Below are 13,658 nucleotides of genomic sequence, written 5' to 3' on the forward strand. Positions count from 1 at the left end.
GTGAATAAATGAAGACTTGGCACACCACTTCTGAAAGTTTGCTGACCTCTGATCTAGCCACTAGACTGCCCATCCACTGAAGGCCTGATCACAGGGCCCCATATCAGATTTTGGTGAGGAACCAGCTTCAACACCTATGGTAAGTTTAGGGGCTTTTGCAGATGGTGAGTGATAGCTCAGTGGTTTGAGCATTGGCCTACTAAACCCAGGATTGTGAGTTCAGTCCTGGAGGGGGTCACCCAGGGATCTGAGGCAAAACTCTGCTAGTGAAGGTAGGGGGCTGGACTTGATTACTTTTCAGGGTCCCTTGCAGCTCTATGAGATTGGTATAACTTAGAAATTCCCCTATGGGAGCACTGTATCTAATTCCTCTATAAAGAAAAAAAATGTTGTATTCAAACACCAATTAAAATCATGTTTTAAATGTATATGTAAGTTTAGAACAATCAGGAGATAATACAGCAAGATATTCACAGTCCCAAGCCTTGAGGTATCATAAGAATGGTCAGACCAATCGTCCAGCTAGACCAGTATCCCATCTTCCAACAGTGGCCAATGCCAGGTCCTTCAATGGGAATAAATAGAACAGGCAATCATCAGGTGATCCATCCCTGTCATCCACTCCCAGCTTCTGGCAGTCAGAGTCTAGAGAAATCCAGAGTATGAGGGTACATCCCCGACCATCTTGGATAATAGCCATTGATGGACCTATCCTCCATGAATTTATCTAATTCTTTTTAGAACCCTGTTATAATTTTGGCCTTCACAACATTCCCCGACAAAGTGTTTCACAGGTTGATTGTGCATTTACTTCACTATGTTTGATTTAAACCTGCTGGCTATTAATTTCATTGGGTTACCCCTGGTTCTTGTGTTATGTGAAGGCATAAATAACACTTCCTTATTCACCTTCTCCACATCAGTTAAGATTTTATAGACCTTTGCCATATCTCATCTTAGTTGTCTCTTTTCCAGGCTGAAAAGTCCCAGTCTTTTTAGTCTCTCATCATATGGAAGCTGTTTCCATATCCCAGAGCATTTTTGTTGCACTTCGCTGTGTCTTTTTCAATTCCAATATATTGAGATGCTCTGACCAGATCTGCACAGTTACCATGGATTTATATGGCATTATGACATTTTCTGTCTTATCTATCCCTTTCCTAATGGTTCCTAACATTCAGTTACCTTTTTTGACTGCCACTACAGATTGAGTGGATGTTTTCAGAGAACTATCCACAATGACTCCATGATCTCTTTTTTGAGTGGTAACAGCTAATTTTGACCCCATCATTTTGTATGTATAGTTGGGATTATATTTTTCAGTGTGCATTACTTTGCATTTACTTTCCTATATCAGTTTTGGAGCCTTAATTCAAGAAGTAACAACTTTAATAGGCAAATAAAATTCATGCAGAATATTTGCTCAATATCTTTGTCCTTATAACAGCACAACCGTCACCCTCAAACACCCACATACTTTCTTTATTTTCATTTATATTGCCTTATTCAAAATTATAAGCAAGCAAACAGATGCACTCTTACTTTGTATATCTCTTTCTCATGGATTTAATTAGATGGATTTAAAAACTGGCTAACTGATAGATCTAAAAATGTAGTTGTAAACAGGGAACCATCTTCAACTAGAGTGTATTTCTAGCTGGGTCTTGCAAAGATCAGTTCTTGGCCATACATTATTTTACATTTTTATTAGTGACATGGAGGAAAACATCACTGATAAACTTTGCAGGCTATACAAGAACTGGAGGGGTGCTAAATAAAGAAGAAAACAGGTCACTGATACAGAGCTATCTGGATCTCTTGGTAAACAGGATGCAAGCAAACAATATACATTTTAATAAAGCTAAATGAAATGTATACATCCAGGAACAAAGAATGTAGGCCATACTTATACCATGAGGGACACTATAATGGAAATCAGTGACTCTGAAAAAGACACTAATCTGGGGGGAGAGGTAGATATGCTGGAAGGTAAGGATAGAGCCCAGAGTGATCTAGACAAATTGGAGGATTGGGCCAAAAGAAATCTGATGAGGTTCAACAAGGACAAGTGCAGAGTCCTTCACTTAAGACAGAAGAATCCCATGCACCGCTACAGGCTGGGGACCAACGGCTAAGCAGCAGTTCTGCAGAAAAGGACCTGGGAATTACAGTGGATGAGAAGCTGGATATGAGTCCACAGTGTGCCCTTGTTGCCAAGAAGACTAATGGCATATTGGGTTGCATCAGTAGGAGCACTGCCAGCTGATCAAGGGAACTGATTATTCCCCTCTATTCTGCACTAGTGAGGCCACATCTGGAATATTGCATCCAGTTTTGGGCCCCCCACTACAGAAAGGATGTGGACAAATTGGAGAGAGTCCAGCAGAGGGCAACAAAAATGATTAGGGGGCTGGAGAACATGACTTACGAGGAGAGGCTGAGGGAATTGGGCTCATTTATTCTGCAGAAGAGAAGAGTGAGGTGGGATTTGATAGTAGCCTTCAACTGCCTGAAGGGGGATTCCAAAGAAGATGGAGCTAGGCAGTTCTCAGTGGTGTCAGATGACAGAACAAGAAGCAATGGTCTCAAGTGGCAGTGAGGGAGGTCTAGGTTGGAAATTAGGAAAAACTATTTCACTAGGAGGGTGGTGAAGACCTGGAATGGATTAGCTCAGGAAGGTGGAATCGCCATCCTTAGAGGGTTTTAAAGCCTGGCTTGACAAAACCCTGACTGGAATAATTTAGTTGGGGTTGGTCCTGTTTTGAGCCAGGAGTTGGATTAGATGACCTCCTTAGGGCAAGAGGCCTGCACCTCTCAGACCAGAGCTCCATAGGCTGTGCTTGGTGCTCACGCCCATCTAAGCTCCATAGACTGGGTCTGGCTCTCACCCCTGCGGGAGCTCTGCTTAAAGGCAGGGTGAATAAACTGCTCCAGCTCTGACTGATTTCTGAGCAAATAGACTGCTACTGCTTTGCCTGGTTACAGGCCAGAGTCCAGACTGTTTATGGGCCGTTTGAATGATGGGACCCTTGAGAACCACTAATTCCACCCTTTTTTTTCTTTGCTTGGAGAAGTCTATAACAGACCAAACTGTGAGGAGGCGTGGCCTCCCTTAGAGGCGGAAGCGGAGAGATGGCCACACCAACTTACAGTGACTTTATTACAATCTACAACTGCCAACACAGGGAACAAATATTTAATAAAGGGTTTTCAGTGTAGCTGAGAAAGGTCTAACATGATTCAACGGCTGGAAGATTAAGTTAGACATCAGTCTGGAAAGAAGAAGTACATTTTTAACAGTGAGCATAATTAACAACTGGAACAATTTAGCAAGAGTTGTGGTGGATTCTCCAATTTTTAAATCAAGAGTGGATGTTTTTCTGAAAGCTCTGCTCTAGAAATTATTCTGGGGCATTTTTCCATCCTGTGCTACACAGGAGGTCAGACTCTGGCCTGTGCTACACACACACTACTTTATGAAGCAAGCAGTTAGTGGATTCTGCTTTTGCCTCTAGTGACTGGATGTCAGAGACGCTGGGAGAAGTCAAGTCTATCTGTCATGATGTTGTTTGGTACATTTTGTAGCCAGTTAATTTAGTCACTGGCATACACATGTATGACATTTTGGATTGATGTTTAATGCAAACTATTTTATTCAGAATTTATTTATTCTTAGTAAAATATTTATACTTTTCATTGCAAGATATATCAGGAATTTTAGGTACTAGGAAGAAACACAGTTAGCAACATGCTTGACAGGTATAGAACTGACTGAGATCACAGACAAGCAAGTCCATCCACTCTCCCAATAATCAGGTCAGTGTGTGCTTCAGAAATACAGTAAGAACGCAATACCTAGTGGTGATAAGAGAGACTTTCTTTCTGTGTGACCATTGCTGTCTGGCTTCCCAGATTCTGTCTCCTGTGAATACTTAACATGAGTGCCACCTCCAAAGCAGGCAGGGCAGTATGGCCTCACAGTGGGATCAGGTGAAGGATGAGGATGTAACATACAGGGAAGGGGAGGCGCAGGTCACATGCTCAAAACAAATGTGACTAGCTGTGCAAGAGAAATTCACTGAAACCCCAGCCAACAAAGACAGTGCAGAGGCTGCTTGGTGCCACTGCACCAAAGTGCCAAATCTGCTGCAGGGGGCTCTGTTGGAAGCCAACAAAAGTCCCATGCCCTGCTCTTGCTGAAGGCCAATTCCAGCCATACAGTCTAAAGGAGAAATCGAGACATCCCTGCCCCACACATGCTGGACAGATTGCTGCTTTTCAGTAACCCTGGGGAGGTCTGTCTACACCCACGCCAGCTGACTCAGGCTCCTGGGGTCAGGCTGCAGCTTGAGCTCTGGGACCCTCTCACTTCTCAGGATCCTAGAGCCTTGGCTCCAGCCCAAGCCTGAACATCAACTTTGTAGTTAAACAGCCTGGCTCAGCTGGCACAGGCCTGCAGCGGGTGTCTAAATGCAGTGTAGGCAGACTCTGACATGACACCTCACAGTGATATTAACAAGCAGCATTGACAACATTAGATACACTAACTCAGATCAAAGAATAGAAAAAGGAGCATTTTCCAGTATTCCCTGGGTGCCTCCCCCACAGCAGCAGATCTCCCCCTCAATATCTCTGGGCATAGGCCCTGTAGGGGGCCAGGCAATCCAGGACAGAACAGACCCCATTCAAGGGGCTGTGTTACACCCAGTGTGCAGATTTGGGGGGGCTGGGAGGGGAGAATTTCACAAAACCTTTAGCAATGTTTTTGGGTGGTTTCATCCATGCAATTGCTGCAGCATCAATCCACAGGGAAGATGGGAAGGGAAAAAGCCTGGATGGTTCCAGACAGTGTCCAGGCTGGCTCAGGGGCCTGAAGTAAACCTGAAGTGGCAGAGAAGATGAGTTGGTCTGCTTCTCAGAGGCATGGCAGGGGGGTCGGTTTGTTAGACTGACAACGTGTAACCTGACAGTCACCCTTTAACATAGACTTGGAACTGTTCCTGAATTGACTTGCCAATGGTGTAAGATCTCGCCATGCCCAGCTGTAAGCAGGTATGATCAGATCCTGGTTGTCGGTGGGCGCAATCAAACTGGGGATCTCTGGAGCTTGGTGCACGAGCCTCTACCACATGAGCTAAAAGCTGTAGAGCAGGCTCATTTAACTCTCTCGCTAAGTGGTCTGGGTGCCACTAGATGGGACAGAACACCACACCCAGAAGGTGTGTGGTTACACAGGCATTGGAGAAACCCTGGATAATCTGGAGACTCTGAAAATGAAGTGGGATAATAAACCAAGGTTCAGCAATGATGCATATTTCTCCCCCCACACACATGCTGCCTCAGAAAGGAGCACTGCCAGGATACAAGCAAACCATAGCCTGCATGGTCCTAAGGCCTACACAATGGCACAGCATGGGCATTGTGCTATGGTTTTCTGTGTCCAACAGGCCTTCTCCTGGACTGGCTCCTGTCTGCCTGGATGAATCAGGGAGATGCAGTGTTTCTTATCTCTCCCTTTGCTTACCCTAGAGGTGACACAGGGACACCAGCCATGCGCCTCATGTTGCAGGCATCTAAACATGTTGGGAGTTGGCAACTGTAGGAGAGAGTAGATACACACGCACAAGGACATGTCCAGCGAGTGTGGTTATCCCCTCAGACCGCCTTGCTGGGTATTCAGGTCATAGGTCACCCACACAGACCTAGGGCCTTGGTAATAAAGCACTGCTGAGCAGGGCCTGCACTGTAGTGCTTTCAAAGCCACATATGTGTGCTGGCAACACATGGAAAGAACACAAAGCATATCTGATGCTCTAACCTTTAATGTTGCCATTGACTTGGAGTATCAGGAAACCAGTCTCCAGGGGCTCACATACTGATGTAGATGACACGTTTTGAGCTCAAACTAGTGGTGGCTGGAGTTAGATAGTGGGTACAGGTAGGGACCACAAGCAGCTCTTGGCAACAGTGTTTCATGCCAAGAAGTGCTTTGCTGGCATGCATCCCCAGAGAGTCCCAGGAGACCTGCCTGCTCCCCTCTCAGAGCTAAACGTACTGAGAGACCAGAGGGGAGGAGCAGGCTAAGGCAGCAGATGTAGCTCTTTTGTGGTTCTGAGTCCCACAAGTGGTTGCAGGTGGACTGACCAAGTTGAGGTAGAAACGAGATTTGAGGAAGTGGCGGTGTAGTGAGGTGGTCTGGTTCCCTGCCATCCTGGAGGGGGACGAGCCTCTCTGGACACCAAAGTGGGCGGAGCCAGCAAACCCTGTGCCAGCCCCTCAAAGGTCAGGGCACGGGACAGGAAGTATAAAAGCCCGACCCCAGAGCTTACTTGGGGCTCAGCCACTGGAGTGACAAGACGGTGATCGGCCGCTGACCCGAGGACTGGCCAGACCAGCCAACACCTGATGCTAGCCTGAGCCCAGAGACGCTGCCAGGCCTACTGCTTGCTCATTACCCAGAGGAACTGCCAGGCCTACCGTGTGCCAGTTACCCCGAGGAGCTGCCAAGCCTACCACTCTCCAGATATCCTGAGGAGCCCATGGGGTGTGACTCTGTGGAGGATGCCATCCGGATTCAGGTACCTCTAGAGGAGGAGAAAGGAAGTAGCCTGGGGGCAGCTGACCCGAGTCTGACTGCAGCACTGCCAGAGCCAATGTCAATGTGTTTCGGTCAGGATCCCCACTGACACAGCAGCGGGTCTTCTGCCGCTGCTAGGGCCCCAGGCTGGAGTGGGAGGGCCTTCATCCCCCCTGCCACCCAGCTCGCAGGTGGCAGTCTCCCCCTCACCCCAGCTGATCAGAGCTAGGAGCCTGGGGTTTGCTGTTGAATCTGTTCGCTCAGCCCCTGCCCGAGGGCCTGAGCTACTGACTGTTTGTTGCCCACCCTGATTGAGGGCTGGGGCTTGCTACTATTGAACTGTTTGCTCAGCCCCCACCAGAAGGCCGGGGCTGCTGACTGTTAACCGCACAGCCAAGCTAAGTCTGACCAAAGAGTGAGGCGGTCTGGCTCCCTGCTGCCCCGGAGGGGGACGAGCCCTGGCCAACCAGCCTACAGGCGGTAAGAATCCTTCTCCATGAGGATGAAGATTTTTTTCTGAGCCTCTTTGAAGCACGAGGGTGGGCTTGAGAACATTATGGCTGATCAATTCCCATGTGCAGGAATCTAAGTTCACCTGTAGAAGGGAGGGAGAGATTAGTACAGGCTGGTCTGGAAACAGCCAGGCAAGGAATGGAGAGCTAGGGTTTGCTCCAGATATTTCCCAGCTAGTCTGTTAAATGCATCAAGAGAGGGCTGGGTCTCATTGCAGAATCCACCCAGTCAGCACTCAGTGGAAGTAAAGAGGGGCTGCTTGGACCTCAGTGGGATTCCCGGCTACAAACAGGATTATTTGCATGCAAGTCTGGGATCAGTAAGGGGTACTTTCCCTTTTCTGGGACAGTGAGCAAGGATCATACACTAGGGATGGGGTGGCATGTCCTTGGGATAGATTCTTTCAGTTGCATGGAATGCGCATGGGAACCTCCATTTGTCTGGTCCTCTACTTCTTGTTTTGGCATTTGGAGTGCATAAGGATGGGGACTGAGCCCCTCTGAGAAGAGATCATTTAAAGCAGTGAAAGTGGCATATTTCAGGTGCACTTTTGACTGGCATTTTGTCCACACAGCAAAGCCCTTCTCCCACCTTTCTGAAGACTGGAACCACATTCTCAGAAGTGCTGTTTTAGGGCCAGCTGCCCACTCCACTTAGCCCTGAGGCTGAGGGTTCTCCAGAGGGTGCTGCACCTACTTTGCTAGTAGCCAGCACAGAGATGAACTCATTGTAAATCTTCCTGGTCTTGGGGCTAGGCTTGGCTGGCAATTTGGTTTTCTTGTACTCCTTGCAGCTCACCCAGAACTTGATATCTCCTTGCTGTACTCAGACTTGAGGAAAGCCTGGAAAGCAGCCAGCACACCTGCAGATGGGATGAAAGCAATAGGCAGCAGGTGAGTCCCCTCAGCCACTAGCTTCTCTTAGCTGTGTTAGGGTGATCCCAAGTAGCCAATGGGCTGTTGCACAGAAATCCACAGATAGCAGCTCCTCACTGCAGAGGCTGCATGTTCAGCTTGGCCTTCCTCATGGGATTTCCAGAGCTGGCAATTGGCTGGTGAGGGGAGGCCTCAAGGTGCAGCCAAACAGTATGGCTCCTCTGGCACCAGCTTCCAAGCAGTGATCTTTCCTGGGGCAGCTGACAGGAGCACACAGATAGACCCTATACCTACTGACCTCAGGCAGGACATTAATGCACAGTGTGTGTTTTCAGGCCTGGGAACCTTTCTGGCCTGGTGGCATAGAGCCCAGGGGCTACAGCACAGGGTAAGAGGGGTTTCTACTTGAGCAGCTGAAGATGTGTCCCTCACTGCCTGACCTTCATGTCACTCATGACAAGCTTTACTTTGAGAACAAACTTCAGGAAGGCCTGGAACTACACAAGTCCTGTCCGCATGCCCACAATAGGCCAACAGGGGTGAGTTCTTTGGAACTGGCCCCAGGAAAACAACCAGAGCTGAGCACTGGGACAAGCTTGTGAGGCCAGGAAATGAGATTGTCTAAATTCACTCTGGTTTAACACAGCTGACTTCAGTGGAATTGTGTCAGGGATGACTTTGGCTTAATATTTGCCTTCTTTCAGGATGAATAGGAATAGGACAGAAATGTGAGACGTGCTGAGGTCAGCAGCAGAGCTGACACTGACCATGGTCTGCGACCAAGGCGGAGCCACTCCCTCCAGGTTTGGGAAATTGTGGGTTCCTTGAGTTCTCCACACAGTCTGAGGATGGGATTACATCTGTTCCCAACTTTCTCAGAGCATGTGCTGCTTTACCAATAAGGGATAGTTCAGTGCAAATGCCATGGTCTGTTTTCATAGCCACCAACAGTTCTTGACTCTGCTTTCTGTCACGTCTATATGCAGTGGAACCAGTCTCCACTCCAGCTACACTGCCCTCTGTGCCTGTGACCTTCCCTGATGACAGTGTCTGGCAGGAGCTAGCTGGATGTGTGTTGTTGGAGGAAGTGAGTGAAAGCATTGAACTGAGCCTGCAGTTGTACCATGTGGCACCAGCCCAGGATCACTCATGATGCCAAATAGCCAACGGTACAGAATATGATCTCTCCCTAGATCCCTCTAACACAGTGGCCCCATCTACTTACTGTTATGATGTATCAGGTTCTCCAAACAGTCATCCCATTTCTGGTCTTCCCTGTGTCTAACCTAGTAGGGAACAAAGGGATAGATGGAGTGTGGAATTAACCTAGGACTTTTGCTTAGCCCTCCAGTACATCACCACCAGCACTTCTGTCCCTAAATGCACTGACCCACTCCACATCACTGGAATGAATGCCTCACCTGTGGCTATCACTGATCTTCTGAGACAGACTGGTTCAGGTAGAGATCTATGGAGAGTCTAGTTCACATGGACAACACATCACACATCACTTGAAGGGGCTGGGGAAATTTCCTCAGGGATGGTCGATATGGACTTGGGTAGAGTTTGGGGTTGTTTGCCTCTCTCAGGAGCACTGAATAGGGATTGGCCTTTAGGGTCAAGTCAGTGAATCCAAATGGGTGATTTCCTGAGACTGTGTCAGAGAAAAATAGAGTTCTCACTCTCAGCAAGTCAGATACTTTGTTCTCTAGTAATTGCATGGAGGGAGAGAGTGCACTAGGACACAGGGTTTCCCCAACTTGGCAGGTCTCTCTACAGGTAAACAATTACAACAAGTATTTATACCTTTGATTATATACAATAATAAGCAAAAGCTGCTTTTTTGTTCATACATAGGTCATCCTGATATCTTATTTTTCTCACCTCTATTTAGATGATAGTCTACATTCCATACATATCTAACACAAGGTTGCAACAACTTCTCACACAGTTCTTTCCCACTTGCCTCACACAATCCTTGCTTCTACAAATCTTGTGTTGTTAGAATTACAGCTAGCCTCACTCTTACTCACAGAGGGGACTGTTTGCATTGAAATCCCCTTCAAATCACTGTCAGTTCTTTCTCTTCCACACACACCCCCTTTTGTGCTTCTAGCACAACTAGCACCCTTAAACCTCCATCTGCATCAAGCCTTGGATTTCAGATTCTACATCAAATGCTTTAACCTTAGGGGTTTTGATTGGATGCAATGACAATGCATGATTAGCATGGACATGGAAGGTATTATTATCATTACATCCTTCACAACAACAATAACATAATCCTACATTAAACAACAATAATAAAAACATTAACATTTCCATTGTAATAATATAATGGGGTTGCTATACAACCTTAATTACAAAACACAATACATTATACTTAATACATAAAATAAACACTCTATAGACTGTATAAAGAACATATTTCTCAACTTGATATATATTTTGAAGCATATGAATTTGCCCTTGTAATTCAGAGATTCTCTGAACCTCTGGTAGAAGTGAAAGCAAATTTTGAAACCGATCAGGTACTAAGTTAGTCCAATTAAAGGATATCTGAAATCTAAGGGCTAGTTGTAGAATTCTATCTGCAGTCCAATAAATACTATGATTGCCTGCAGCCATGGTGAGATTAAAATGTATATCTTGCGAAGTGTTGGCCTCAACATACACACAACTATAATTGGAAAAGTAGGTGTCCTGTCAGGGTAGTTCCTTGTCTCATATCCTCCCAGAAAACGTTGTCATGAACAGTGACAACTTCTGGTTTCAGTTTATGTACACACTGAAACACTGACTTCCTATTCCTATCCAAATGTCTGGTGTTATTCTAGGGTCACTGACTATAAATCAGTTAGGCATACCAGGTGGTCTAATCTCCCAGATGTCATGGTAAATAATCCAGTCCCACATGCATCCTCCCCATGGACCTGGCAGGATTCGGTATGTGGGATCCCACACGCCTCCTACCGGCCCATATGCTTGGAAGGAGCACTGTGAATGTCCGCACTTTCACCTAGAAAATCTCCAAGTATGTCTCCATGTCCACAGATCAGATAGTACTCTTGAAGTGTCTGTAAGGGCAGTGGGCCATTCCTCATACTTGAGATCACTCCGAATGGCTATTAGCTGATCATTCAGGAAATCCTGAATTTCTGAACATGCTAGATCCCACTGCAATGCCTTCCCAGCCTCAGTGATATTCAATACCATCTCTGTTAAAACTTCTGGGTCATTGAACTAAGGACAGAATAACATGTAATTCACCCACTTCACCCTGTACCTAGGTTAGCTGTGCCCCAGTGATAAGGCCTGTGACTTTCTCTAATTCTCCTAATTTCTTGTCATGTTCTTGGTTTCTATAAATATTCCAAATTGCTACTACATTATTGGCCCCATCCCACAGGGATCCAGCTAAGTCCCTCTTCTTTCTAGAGGAAACCTAGGCCCTTTTCTGTGCTAATCTAATGGCAGCCCTTTTGGAAAAATTAGGATGGGTAGAAATGACCTGAAAACTGGATAAGGGCAGTGTGAATTTTATAATCCCTAGTGAAGTATTAATCACAGTGATATCCTAACACATCTCTCTTTGATGAAGTACCATACCAAATCTATTGACTAAACACTTCCACGTATTTCCAAAAGGCATTAACATTAATAGCATAGGAAGGGGTATATTGCAATATGGTAATTACTGGAATAGTTTCTATACAGGTGAAATTTCCAGTGGCAGAACAAACTCTTTGGGTATACATTTGGTTATTCACTAACTGGGTGATCAAATAACAATAAGGGCCTCTTTCATCTAACACTTTACAAACTCCAGGAACAGCCATCATCTCTACATCATTATAGAATCCACTAATCTCAATTTCTGATTCTTGGGGTTCATCAGGAGTGATATCATATATTTCCACTGATCCATTTGTTTTCCATTCAATTGTTCTCTCATATGAACTATTCTGAACCTTAAAAAAATAGGTTTTCTGAACAACATTTCAATAAATCACTTAGATGTGAAGGCCTTGGCCATTGGGTTTTATCAGATGTATGGCATTGTCTGTATTTGGATGTGTACAGGGGAATAGTATAATGGAGGAAATGGCAGGGGCTGTGGAAACAAGGTATTTGTCATTTAAAATCCAATTAGGGAGGGTAATACATGATGAAGGTACTATAGACCCCAAAATCCAATCAATACCACATTCCCAAGCATGAGTCCCACAAGTTTCTTCCTGCCAGTGTATAATTCTTTGTTTCTTCACTTGAGTCAGTTTTTAATGTCTTGTGTAGTCAAGACTTTGGCAATTTCAGCGGAGCGAGTATTCCTTCTTCTTTCCTGAAGCAATCGTGACTCAGAATTATACATGGGAGAGGTTACTAGCACATCACCCTATAGTGCTTTGGTTTCTGTAGCAAATACTGAATGCAGGTTAGCTCTGTAAGTGGACAAGGGAGAGGTTACTAGCACATCACCTTGTCCTTTTCTCCTGTTGTTCAGAAGGAGGAAAAGAAATATGAGAAGGAGAGACAGGCTGATCAATAGTGGGAGTGGAATTATCTCGAGGCAGAGGGTCCTTTTTGCAGTTAGAAGCATGGGTCCAGGCAGTCAGTCCTTGGCACTTCACAGCGGTGTTGGTAGTCAACTGGACTTGGTAGGGGCCTTTCCAGCATGGAGACAAAGCAGTCTTTCGTTGGTGGACCTTTACATAGATCCAATCTCCTGGTTCCAAAGAGTGGCAGGGCTGCTAGGGTCTTTGGGTAGTGCTTCTTTTACCTGTGAGAAAAGAAACCTAACTCATTTCATTAATGCTTGGCAGTGTTTTGCATATTTTATAGCTGCTTGGGCACATTCAAACGCCCCCCCACACACACACCTTTTTCTTGGTTGTCAGCCAAGTCTTAGCTGTGAGCAATGTCCTTGAATGGGGCCAGAGTCTTTTTTGTTCTGCTCATTTTCCTTCTCCCCTTCTTGGCTTCCTTTAACCTACAAAGGAAACTTTCACTCTTCACTCATACACCTTTTCCCAACGATGAACACATGCACATTGCCATTATACAGTACTTAAGTCTTATTATTCAATGTATGCCACATACATCCTTTCAGTAAAATAACTTTATTACAGAGCTTTGGAGCAATGAGCCAGGACAAGCACACTCACTTTTGAGGAGTCCACTCAGTACAACCTCTGGTGTCCAATAGTTTTCCTTCCTCCCTCCCCAGCCCTCTGGCTAGAAATCTGAGGTAGCCAGAAGGATCCCATGTACAATATGGGGAGTGGATTAACCTTTCATGTCCTTGCTTCTAAAGACTGTTTGTGATTAAATTTTAACAACAATTTTTTCAGTTAAAAGATCTGGCCAAGGAAATTTCTTTCTTACTTAAGCAAATGCATTAGACTTTAGTATATCACATTTTCCTGATATTATCCAAATATTTTGAATTCCAAGTTGAATAAAACAAGTATCTGCATTTTGAATTAACCCTTCTATTTGATTTTGAACTAGACTGTCCTATGAAAATATTAAACACAATAATTCTGGCCACATGGCAAACACCACAGGACAGAACATAAAACACAGAACATAATTCCTAATGTGCCAGTAAATGCATGGTATGTTGATTGCTTTTCAGCTGGCATCAGTTTTCTCTGATTTTCTGAAAGACAAGAATACAGAGGTCTACCCTT

The sequence above is a fragment of the Gopherus evgoodei genome, chromosome 8, assembly GCF_007399415.2.
Source record: "Gopherus evgoodei ecotype Sinaloan lineage chromosome 8, rGopEvg1_v1.p, whole genome shotgun sequence".
Lineage (NCBI taxonomy): Eukaryota > Metazoa > Chordata > Testudines > Testudinidae > Gopherus > Gopherus evgoodei.